The sequence below is a fragment of the Electrona antarctica genome (genome assembly GCF_951216825.1).
Source record: "Electrona antarctica genome assembly, chromosome: 2".
In the NCBI taxonomy this organism is placed as follows: Eukaryota; Metazoa; Chordata; class Actinopteri; order Myctophiformes; family Myctophidae; genus Electrona; species Electrona antarctica.
Window position 1 is genome coordinate 61,981,027 of NC_136807.1, and position 12,685 is coordinate 61,993,711.

The following is a 12,685-nucleotide window of genomic DNA, read 5'->3' on the forward strand; positions in this document are numbered from 1 at the left end:
GTAATTCCCCAATCTGTTAATAGAAACTTCAACCAATCAATTGTTCCTGGTGGGATCCAGAGAGTTCAGCTGTTTTACTATAAGATAACACATCACAATTATTTGTTTTTCTCCCCTGTGTCTTTTAAGGTTGGCCAAAAGAGAGAATTGTTTCCCACACTGATCACATCCATAGGGTTTCTCTCCAGTATGAATCTTCCGGTGGGTTTTAAGGTTTGTAATTTGAGAGAAGTGTTGTCCACACTGATCACATCCATAGGGTTTCTCTCCAGTGTGAATTTGCTTGTGTGTTTTAAGGTTGACCAAATTAGAGAAGTGTTTCCCACACTGATCACATCCATAGGGTTTCTCTCCAGTATGCATTTTCTGGTGGGTTTTAAGGTTTGCAATTTGAGAGAAGTGTTGTCCACACTGGTCACATCCATATGGTTTCTCTCCAGTATGAATTTTCCGGTGGGTTTTAAGGCTTGTAATTTGAGAGAAGTGCTGTCCACACTGGTCACATCCATATGGTTTCTCTCCAGTGTGAATTCTCTGGTGGGTTTTAAGGTTTGCAATTTGAGAGAAGTGTTGTCCACACTGGTCACATCCATATGGTTTCTCTCCAGTATGAATTTTCCGGTGGGTTTTAAGGCTTGTAATTTGAGAGAAGTGCTGTCCACACTGGTCACATCCATATGGTTTCTCTCCAGTGTGAATTCTCTGATGGCTTTTCAGGGTGGACTTGTGAGAAAAGTGTTGTCCACACTGATCACATCCATATGCTTTCTCTCCAGTTTGAATTTTCTGGTGGCTATTAAGGTGTGCCATTTGAGAGAAGTGTTGTCCACACAGATCACACCCATAGGGTTTCTCTCCAGTGTGAATTCTCTGGTGTATTTTAAATCTGGACATTGTAGGGAAGCGTTTACCACACTGATCACAGCAGTGGTGTTTTTGCGTAGCCAAGCTTCTTTGTTCATTCACCTCTGGTAGAACAGGTAAACCAGACTGATGATGCAACACTGAATTGGAGACAAAGACAAATGAAACATTGCTTAGTTGTACTTCATGGACTTAAAATAGCAGAAACTAATTTGAAGTTAATGTACACATTTTTGCATTAGCATCCATTTATAGTTCGATTCGACGATCTGTTGTGCATTTTAGAAAAATAGGTATTTTAAGTCAATGGTAATATTACAATAAAACAAATACACATGACTATTTATGACATAGTGTATATCCATATAGACAGTTAGTAACTTACAGAGGTCTTGGTGATCATCGGGTCCTCCATGTTGAGCAGAACTGTTCATGGTGGCATTGGTAGAGTTCATCTTCAGCTGTAGTATGGAGTCCACAGTCAGATGTGATCAGAAATTATTGATATCCTGGAGGAGTTGTGGAGAACTGACGACTACAAACTCTTCTTATACTAGAGAGCCTGAGGTGGAACCACTAACTGCTTGGTGTTGATTGGCCAAAGAGTGGAACAATAGAATCATGTCTCCACCTATCACAACCTAACACACTGCTGCATCTGCTATACCCCTCTCTGACTCCTCCCCCAGGCCATGCTCTATGCAACATTCTAGAAATTAACTGCTAACTGAGATTGCTTTGTACGCTTCATGTTTAATTAATCTAAACTATATCCAAATTATAATACATTGATGTATGAATGTAAGTACATCCTATCAGTCTATGTGAACGTGAGTAAAGTCAAAGCAGGAGTCAGCATAAATCCCAAATAACAGACACTGTCAGAGTCAAAGCATATAATATAGAAAACATGATTATTTAGTTATTGGTAAATCAGGAAACAAAATAAATAAAAATAACAAAACATTACAGCGCAGAAGAGAAATAAAGTCAAACTCAATCAAATGCATAACATAAATAAGAGTGCCAGCATACCTGCTGTTTTCTGGGAGTTTTTCCATGTGGTGCATAAAAACAGCTGGTTAATAATAAACCTTAAAAACCTCAAAGGAGTAGTTCCTACCAAACACTCTCCATTGGGACTCCTACTGGAGACTGATGTTCACAAATTATATGTTATGTACATGCAATGAGTATCTGGATAATATATGTCTAACAGTCTAACAGTATTGAATACTATAAGTGGATAATAATTCATGTAGCAGAGTCAAAGAGGATTGCTCCACATTCTTTCAGTAACATCAGAACCAAGTAGAACCAGCTCTGGTGAAGAAACAACTGCTCATACTGTGATTTACATCACAGCATCTTACAAAGAAAAACAGTTAGGCCTATTTGTTTTCCAAAACACAAACTACCACTCACAGAGTGATTGGGGACAGTCTTCATAAATAGTACACAAGCCTTCACATATTCTCTTTTACGTATAAATATACTACAGCAGCTCATACATAGTAGGCACAATGTGAAGGCCATTTTACTATGTCATATTTGTATGTTTTTTTAAGTTGCAATGTAAGTTCAATTTGTTTCCACTTTAGTATATAAGACAGTGGTCTGGTTTCTGTATATTGTCAAAGTATCATTCTGGGTGCCTGCCATGCAATGGCAGAAACACAGGTTGAAATCCGAAACGCATACTTAATCGTAATAATCAAGACGCAAAACTTTGTCCGCTATGGCCGGCTGCGCGGTTTGCCAAAGCCCCGCAATATATACATCAAAACGTGCGGCTCGGCCGGGAATGGTGTGCTTGTGCTTTTCTCTCCGATTCGCGTTACCGTGCCGACGTAATTCGCAATAAACGACGCGAAAAATGCCCCATTCAAAGTCGATGGAGAAACGCGTGGAAAAACAGAAAACGACACGTTACTTTGGAGCCACATTGCTCTGGCATACTGGTACGTAGAAACACGATTTAAACGTCAAACAGCACACGAGGCCATCGACTTTGTCGTGGTTCAGACGGAATTCGAATACGTTGCACGGTTTGCCCGCTATCGCAGTTCAAAGTGTGTGTGGTCTGAGCAATATTCTCGACTCAGAGTGTCGCACGCCCAGAGAGAGAGCGGGTCAGAGTGAGAAGCCAATGTGAAGACTGTACCGAAATTCTCCGAACAAATCGTTCTCACGGCCAAAATATTCACTTTACACGCATGGGTTTCGGTAATTTTGTAGCTACACTCGTCCTCTTTCACCCAATGTCACAAACATAGCCCAGATACATACAGTACGTGAACTACAGCCCTGAAAGCGACAGGTGTAACATCATAATGTGTCATAAACTCCATGTTAAATACCTGAATGAGTCAGCAATTTTTTCATCACAAACACAATTCTTAACTCGCTCTTATAACCACGTTTTTTATCGTACCAATACCACGATTGCACACGGCGTACCTCAATGCCTCGGGTCACTCACGGCGAAAACAAAAATCGCATTCGACTTTTACTTTTTGCGATAGAGCAATTTGTTCGGACATACGTTCTGTCATTGACAGTCAGTGGGCATTTAACTTTCAATACTGTTTGCGTTTGCATAGACTAGCCCAGGTGAAAATGATACTTTGTTAATGATTCAAGGTCACCTGACCAACTCTCACACACGCGCGCACACACGCACATGCACGCACATGCACACATGTGCACACACACACATTGAAAGTCAATAGAGAAATTCGGGGAAACACGTAACTCTGTCATTTCTCAACCGGTTCGGACGCGGGGCGGCTCGCCAGAACCGGGCCGCCCCCCTGAGCGAAACCAAATGGACCCCTTAGCATGTTAGCATTAGCATGTTAGCATTAGCATGTTAGCATGTTAGCATTAGCATGTTAGCATGTTAGCATTAGCATGTTAGCATTAGCATGTTAGCATTAGCATGTTAGCATGTTAGCATTAGCATGTTAGCATTAGCATGTTAGCATGTTAGCATTAGCATGTTAGCATGTTAGCATTAGCATGTTAGCATGTTAGCATTAGCATGTTAGCATTAGCATGTTAGCATGTTAGCATTAGCATGTTAGCATTTGCATGTTAGCATTAGCATATTAGCATGTTAGCATTAGCATATTAGCATTAGCATGTTAGCATTAGCATTTTAGCATGTTAGCATTAGCATGTTAGCATTAGCATGTTAGTATTAGCATGTTAGCATGTTAGCATTAGAATGTTGGTGGCAACGTAATGTGCAAATAAACTTAGACAAAATACCCCATTGAAAGTCAACCAAATGGACCCTTACAGGGTCTGAGAGGCTAAATGTCATCAAATGTTGGTCCGTGGCTCAAATGCTGCACAGACTTGGCGAGCTGCAGGCACCCAGTCAAATTTCCTGAAATTTGTTTCTAGTTCAATTTACATGCATGGGTTTCAGTAATTTTGTAGCCACACTCGTCCTCTTTCACAACCATAGCCCAGATACATACAGTACGTTAACTACAGCCCTGAAAGCGACAGGTGTACCATCATAATGTGTCATAAACTCCATGTTAAATACTTTTTGAGTGGTGTAAACCACTCCTACAACTGGCTTTTGTGTTGAGTGGTGTAAACCACTCCTACAACTGGCTTTTGTGTGCATAAAAAAATGACCATGGTTGCTATGTTCAAAATAATTTCTGACGTAATTAAATCACACCCGGGTGAACTGGATGACCGTAGCAACCGTGGTCATTTTCTCTGCGCAAAAAAAGCCAGTTGTGAAATCACATCCAGGTGTGATTTCATTACGTCAGATCAGAGCTGATCAGGCTACATAATACCTTACCTTATTTCATTACGTCAGACATTACGTCAGACCACAGCTGATCATGCTATATAAAACCTTACACCACTCAGTTCACACGGGTGTGATTTTTTTCATCACAAACACAATTGAGTGTGTGAGACGAATAACCATTTAAGTCCACATTTTAAACGTTTTGGAAAAATACATTTTTTTGATTTATGGGAGTGTAAACCACAAACTATTAGTTTAGAAGCTATGAAATGCTTAATGCACTCCCCCTTCATGATGTTAAATTTTATTTTTTTTCTTAACTCATTTATATTAGGAAATAGAAGCAATAATATGTCTGGAAAGTGGAAAAACAGTTTAAGTCCAACTGTTTGTGGAACAACAGTGTAAGTCCGTACAAGCAGGGGGGTCCCTGGGGGGTCCCTGGAACATCCAGACCACCAGGAATGTGCCCAGGGGGCTGTTACAAATACTATTACCATGTGGGGGTCCCCAGGGGGGTCCCTGGGGGGGGTCACTGGGGGTCCCTGGGGGGTCCCTGGGGGTCCCCGGAACATCCAAACCACCAGGAACGTGCCCAGGGGCTGGCCCGCTTCCGGTGAGCCGCCCCACGTCCAAAACGATCGAGAACTGACATAGTTACAATGTGGGGGTCCCCGGGGGTCCCCGGGGGGTCCCTGGGGGAATCCCCGGAACATCCAGACCACCAGGAACGTGCCCAGGGGCTGGCCCGCTTCTGGTGAGCCGCCCCACCTCCAAAACGGTTGAGAACTGACAGTTACGATGTGGGGGTCCCTGGGGGGTCCCTGGGGGGGTCCCCGGAACATCCACACCACCAGGAACGTGCCCAGGGGGCTGGACCGGTTCCGGCGAGCCGCCACGCGTCCGAAACGGTCGAGTAATGACAGATTTACCATGTTGGGGTCCCTGGAGGGAGTCCCTGGGGGGTCCCCGGAACATCCAGACCACCAGGAACGTGCCTAGGGAGCTGGCCCGGTTCCGGCGAGCCGCCCCGCGTCCGAAACGGTAAAGGAATGACAGATTTACCATTTTGGGGTCCCTGGGGGGAGTCCCTGGGGGGGTCCCCTGAACATCCAGACCACCAGGAACGTGCCCAGGGGGCTGGACCTGTTCCGGCGAGCCGCCCCGCGTCCGAAACGGTCGAGGAATGACATATTTACCATTTTGGGGTCCCTGGGGGGGTCCCTGGGGGGGTCCCTGGGGGGTCCCCGGAACATCCAGACCACCAGGAACGTGACCAAGGAGCTGGCCCGGTTCCGGCGAGCCGCCCCGCGTCCGAAACTTTCGAGGAATGACAGAGTTACCGTGTGGGGGTCCCTGGGGGTCCCTGGGGGGTCCCCGGAACATCCAGACCACCAGGAACGTGCCCAGGGAGCTGGCCCGGTTCCGGCGAGCCGCCCGCGTCCGAAACGGTCGAGGAATGACAGATTTACCATTTTGGGGTCCCTGGGGGGGGTCCCTGGGGGGTCCCCGGAACATCCAGACCACCAGGAACGTGACCAAGGAGCTGGCCCGGTTCCGGCGAGCCGCCCCGCGTCTGAAACTTTCGAGGAATGACAGAGTTACCGTGTGGGGGTCCCTGGGGGGAGTCCCTGGGGGGTCCCCGGAACATCCAGACCACCAGGAACGTGCCTAGGGAGCTGGCCCGGTTCCGGCGAGCAGCCCCGCGTCCGAAACGGTCAAGGAATGACAGATTTACCATTTTGGGGTCCCTGGGGGGAGTCCCTGGGGGGGTCCCCGGAACATCCAGACCACCAGGAACGTGCCCAGGGGGCTGGACCTGTTCCGGCGAGCCGCCCCGCGTCCGAAACGGTCGAGGAATGACAGATTTACCATTTTGGGGTCCCTGGGGGGAGTCCCTGGGGGGGTCCCCCGAACATCCAGACCACCAGGAACGTGCCCAGGGGGCTGGACCTGTTCCGGCGAGCCGCCCCGCGTCCGAAACGGTCGAGGAATGACAGATTTACCATTTTGGGGTCCCTGGGGGGGTCCCTGGGGGGTCCCCGGAACATCCAGACCACCAGGAACGTGACCAAGGAGCTGGCCCGGTTCCGGCGAGCCGCCCCGCGTCCGAAACTTTCGAGGAATGACAGAGTAACCGTGTGGGGGTCCCTGGGGGTCCCTGGGGGGTCCCCGGAACATCCAGACCACCAGGAACGTGCCCAGGGAGCTGGCCCGGTTCCGGCGAGCCGCCCCGCGTCCGAAACGGTCGAGGAATGACAGATTTACCATTTTGGGGTCCATGGGGGGGGGTCCCTGGAGGGTCCCTGGGGGCTCCCCAGAACATCCAGACCACCAGGAACGTGCCCAGGGAGCTGGCCCGGTTCCGGCGAGCCGCCCCGCGTCCGAAACGGTCGAGGAATGACAGATTTACCATTTTGGGGTCCATGGGGGGGGTCCCTGGAGGGTCCCTGGGGGGTCCCCAGAACATCCAGACCACCAGGAACGTGCCCAGGGAGCTGGCCCGGTTCCGGCGAGCCGCCCCGCGTCCGAAACGGTCGAGGAATGACAGATTTACCATTTTGGGGTCCCTGGGGGGGGGTCCCTGGGGGGGGTCCCTGGGGGGGCCCCGGAACATCCAGACCACCAGGAACGTGCCCAAGGAACTGGCCCGGTTCCGGCAAGCCGCCCCGCGTCCGAAACGGTCGAGGAATAACAGATTACCATTTTGGGGTCCCTGAAGGGGGGTCCCTGGGGGGGCCCCGGAACATCCAGACCACCAGGAACGTATGGGTTCAAGGTTCGGGGAACATCCAGACCACCAGGAACGTGCCCAGGGAGCTGGCCCGGTTCCGGCGAGCCGCCCGCGTCCGAAACGGTCGAGGAATGACAGATTTACCATTTTGGGGTCCCTGGGGGGGGTCCCTGGGGGGGTCCCTGGGGGGTCCCCGGAACATCCAGACCACCAGGAACGTGCCTAGGGAGCTGGCCCGGTTCCGGCGAGCCGCCCCGCGTCCGAAACGGTCAAGGAATGACAGATTTACCATTTTGGGGTCCCTGGGGGGAGTCCCTGGGGGGGTCCCCGGAACATCCAGACCACCAGGAACGTGCCCAGGGGGCTGGACCTGTTCCGGCGAGCCGCCCCGCGTCCGAAACGGTCGAGGAATGACAGATTTACCATTTTGGGGTCCCTGGGGGGAGTCCCTGGGGGGGTCCCCCGAACATCCAGACCACCAGGAACGTGCCCAGGGGGCTGGACCTGTTCCGGCGAGCCGCCCCGCGTCCGAAACGGTCGAGGAATGACAGATTTACCATTTTGGGGTCCCTGGGGGGGTCCCTGGGGGGGTCCCTGGGGGGTCCCCGGAACATCCAGACCACCAGGAACGTGACCAAGGAGCTGGCCCGGTTCCGGCGAGCCGCCCCGCGTCCGAAACTTTCGAGGAATGACAGAGTTACCGTGTGGGGGTCCCTGGGGGTCCCTGGGGGGTCCCCGGAACATCCAGACCACCAGGAACGTGCCCAGGGAGCTGGCCCGGTTCCGGCGAGCCGCCCCGCGTCCGAAACGGTCGAGGAATGACAGATTTACCATTTTGGGGTCCATGGGGGGGGGGTCCCTGGAGGGTCCCTGGGGGCTCCCCAGAACATCCAGACCACCAGGAACGTGCCCAGGGAGCTGGCCCGGTTCCGGCGAGCCGCCCCGCGTCCGAAACGGTCGAGGAATGACAGATTTACCATTTTGGGGTCCATGGGGGGGGTCCCTGGAGGGTCCCTGGGGGGTCCCCAGAACATCCAGACCACCAGGAACGTGCCCAGGGAGCTGGCCCGGTTCCGGCGAGCCGCCCCGCGTCCGAAACGGTCGAGGAATGACAGATTTACCATTTTGGGGTCCCTGGGGGGGGTCCCTGGGGGGGGTCCCTGGGGGGGCCCCGGAACATCCAGACCACCAGGAACGTGCCCAAGGAACTGGCCCGGTTCCGGCAAGCCGCCCCGCGTCCGAAACGGTCGAGGAATAACAGATTACCATTTTGGGGTCCCTGGGGGGGGGTCCCTGGGGGGGCCCCGGAACATCCAGACCACCAGGAACGTATGGGTTCAAGGTTCGGGGACCCCTAGGGACCCCCAGGGACCCCCACATGGTAACTCTTTCATTTCTCTACCATTTTGGACGGGGGTGGGTTCGTTGGAATCGTGTCGCCCCCCTGGGTGCGTTTTTGGGGGTCTCAAAGTTCGGGGACCCCTAGGGACCCCCAGGGACCCCCCCCAGGGACCCCCACATGGTAACTCTTTCATTTCTCAACCGTTTTGGACGAGGGTGGGTTTGTTGGAATCGTGTCACCCCCGTGGGGGCGTTTTTGTGGGTCTCAAGGTTCGGGGACCCCTGGGGACCCCCAGGGACCCCCCAGGGACCCCCACATGGTAACTCTCTCATTTCTCTACCATTTTGGACGGGGGTGGGTTCGTTGGAATCGTGTCGCCCCCCTGGTTGCGTTTTTGGGGGTCTCAAAGTTCGGGGACCCCTAGGGACCCCCAGGGACCCCCACATGGTAACTCTTTCATTTCTCAACCGTTTTGGACGAGGGTGGGTTTGTTGGAATCGTGTCACCCCTGTGGGGGCGTTTTTGTGGGTCTCAAGGTTCGGGGACCCCCAGGGACCCCCCAGGGACCCCCACATGGTAACTCTCTCATTTCTCTACCATTTTGGACGGGGGTGGGTTCGTTGGAATCGTGTCACCCCTGTGGGGGCGTTGTTGTGGGTCTCAAGGTTCGGGGACCCCCAGGGACCCCCCAGGGACCCCCACATGGTAACTCTCTCATTTCTCTACCATTTTGGACGGGGGTGGGTTCGTTGAAATCGTGTCGCCCCCCTGGGTGCGTTTTTGGGGGTCTCAAGGTTCAGGGAGCCCTAGGGACCCCCAGGGACCCCCCCAGGGACCCCCACATGGTAACTCTTTCATTTCTCTACCATTTTGGACGAGGGTGGGTTTGTTGGAATCGTGTCACCCCCGTGGGGGCGTTTTTGGGGGTCTCAAGGTTCGGGGACCCCTGGGGACCCCTAGGGACCCCCACATGGTAACTCTTTCATTTCTCTACCATTTTGGACGGGGGTGGGTTCGTTGGAATCGTGTCGCCCCCCTGGGGGTGTTTTTGGGGTTCTCAAGGTACCTATGTAGAGAGAGACAGAGATCATGTTCAGACAGAGAGAGAGACAGAGATCATGCCCCATCATGTTTGAAGAGAGAGACAACCCTAGCACACAACCCTAGCACACAACACACAACCCTAGCACACAACCCTACTTGTAGATCGGCTATTTTGTAAACCTTCTAGGGGCTATATCTCCATGGGGAAATGATATTAGAAGCCCATCTTTGGATATGTTATAGAGCTCGTCAAGATGAACAATCTGAGGCGTGTTTCGTGTTTTCTACGCGAACTCTATAAGCCAACTAGGGGCCAATTAAGGCACTTTTTTTGGGTCTCAAGGTTCGGGGACCCCTGGGGACCCCTAGGGACCCCCACATGGTAACTCTTTCATTTCTCTACCATTTTGGACGGGGGTGGGTTCGTTGGAATCGTGTCACCCCCGTGGGGGCGTTTTTGTGGGTCTCAAGGTTCGGGGACCCCTGGGGACCCCCAGGGACCCCCCAGGGACCCCCACATGGTAACTCTCTCATTTCTCTACCATTTTGGACGGGGGTGGGTTCGTTGGAATCGTGTCGCCCCCCTGGTTGCGTTTTTGGGGGTCTCAAAGTTCGGGGACCCCTAGGGACCCCCAGGGACCCCCCCAGGGACCCCCACATGGTAACTCTTTCATTTCTCAACCGTTTTGGACGAGGGTGGGTTTGTTGGAATCGTGTCACCCCTGTGGGGGCGTTTTTGTGGGTCTCAAGGTTCGGGGACCCCCAGGGACCCCCCAGGGACCCCCACATGGTAACTCTCTCATTTCTCTACCATTTTGGACGGGGGTGGGTTCGTTGAAATCGTGTCGCCCCCCTGGGTGCGTTTTTGGGGGTCTCAAGGTTCGGGGAGCCCTAGGGACCCCCAGGGACCCCCCCAGGGACCCCCACATGGTAACTCTTTCATTTCTCTACCATTTTGGACGAGGGTGGGTTTGTTGGAATCGTGTCACCCCCGTGGGGGCGTTTTTGGGGGTCTCAAGGTTCGGGGACCCCTGGGGACCCCTAGGGACCCCCACATGGTAACTCTTTCATTTCTCTACCATTTTGGACGGGGGTGGGTTCGTTGGAATCGTGTCGCCCCCCTGGGGGTGTCTTTGGGGTTCTCAAGGTACCTATGTAGAGAGAGACAGAGATCATGTTCAGACAGAGAGAGAGACAGAGATCATGCCCCATCATGTTTGAAGAGAGAGACAACCCTAGCACACAACCCTAGCACACAACACACAACCCTAGCACACAACCCTACTTGTAGATCGGCTATTTTGTAAACCTTCTAGGGGCTATATCTCCATGGGGAAATGATATTAGAAGCCCATCTTTGGATATGTTATAGAGCTCGTCAAGATGAACAATCTGAGGCGTGTTTCGTGTTTTCTACGCGAACTCTATAAGCCAACTAGGGGCCAATTAAGGCACTTCTGGTTGTCGGATTGAGATATAACCTACATATTCTGATTCAGCGCCATTGGTTTAGTGGGGGTAGAAGGAGTTTTGGAGTAAAATTCGAGAAAATATGATTTTTTTAAACTTTCAAACAGCAATTTGACCCATTTCTAAGTCTTCTAGACAGTTAAAACTAACACCATTAGATTTCCCTTACTTGACATAGGGGGGGGGGGAGTGTATTTAGAGGAATCCTTAAAAAGTTTGATTTTTAGTGGCCTCCAACGCGTTAAAATCAACTAAAAATCCAACATTTGTCCGTTTGTTTTGAGCAGGCAAATTTCTTCTTCTTCTCATCCAGCTGAATCCAATGAACTTGGTCCTGAGTCTCTACGACACTTCTAACTATCATAGGTCACGCCTGTGACCTTTGTATGGCGTCGAGGCCCTTTAAGGCTATAATCGACAGGGAATAACCAATTTTTCTAAAACAAAGGGTGTTTATCCATGTCTGAAGCACGGGGAATCCAATGGAATTGGTTTCAAGTCTCTACGACACTTCTAAATATTTTAGATATTTTTTTAGACACGTTTTTTGGACCCCACAAACACAAATTTTATTTATTTTTTACAAAAACTACTTAGTCTGACTCACTTTTTCACGCTGGATTTAATGGAATTGGTCCCGTTGAAAAAAAAAGTTTTGTTATTTTTCTAGCCTCTCTAAGGCCTCTAAGTCAAAAACCATTGGATATTAGGGCCCCATCTTTTAGTATGTTATATAGCTTGTCAGGACGAACAATCTGATATGTGTTTCTCTACACACGGTCATGTGGTTAAGAAAACTAGGGTTAGACTTTAAAGCGCGATAGCTCCTCCCACAAAGGTCGAAAATGGGCGTGCCTTACATCCACGCATAGCTATCGATTTGACGAACGCGCCAATATGTGTCTCCCCGCACACGGACCTGTGGTTCTCAAAATTAGGGTTAGCATTTCACCATTCAATACACTCTAAGGTTTATCATGTCTATAAAGCTTGTGGATTACAGGTCAGAGTTGGAGAACTCTTGCTACGGGTGTCGCACGAGAAGGACGGACCTATCGGAGCGTAGATCTTGGAGGGCTGTACGCGCCCATGTGAATTACTTGGCTGACGGACCTATCGTTCCCGAGCTATCGCGCATTGAAAACTAACCCTAACACTAGCCAATTAAGATAACCGTAAGTCTGTGTGCTGGGAAACACATATCAGCGTGTTCAGCTTGTCGTGTTGAGTCCGAAAATGGTCTCACTTTTTTCCAGACGTGTTTCGAGGGCAAGGGACCGATAGGAGGCGTTTACACCCACTTCCTGACATTGTAGAGAGATAAGACCACCACCGTTGGAATCGGGTCGAAAAAGTAAGTGGGGATACATACCCCTTGATTATTTTAAAACATTGGAAATATATCGTTTCTGGGTGCATTTGTGACACTTTTACAAAACCTTGGTGCCAT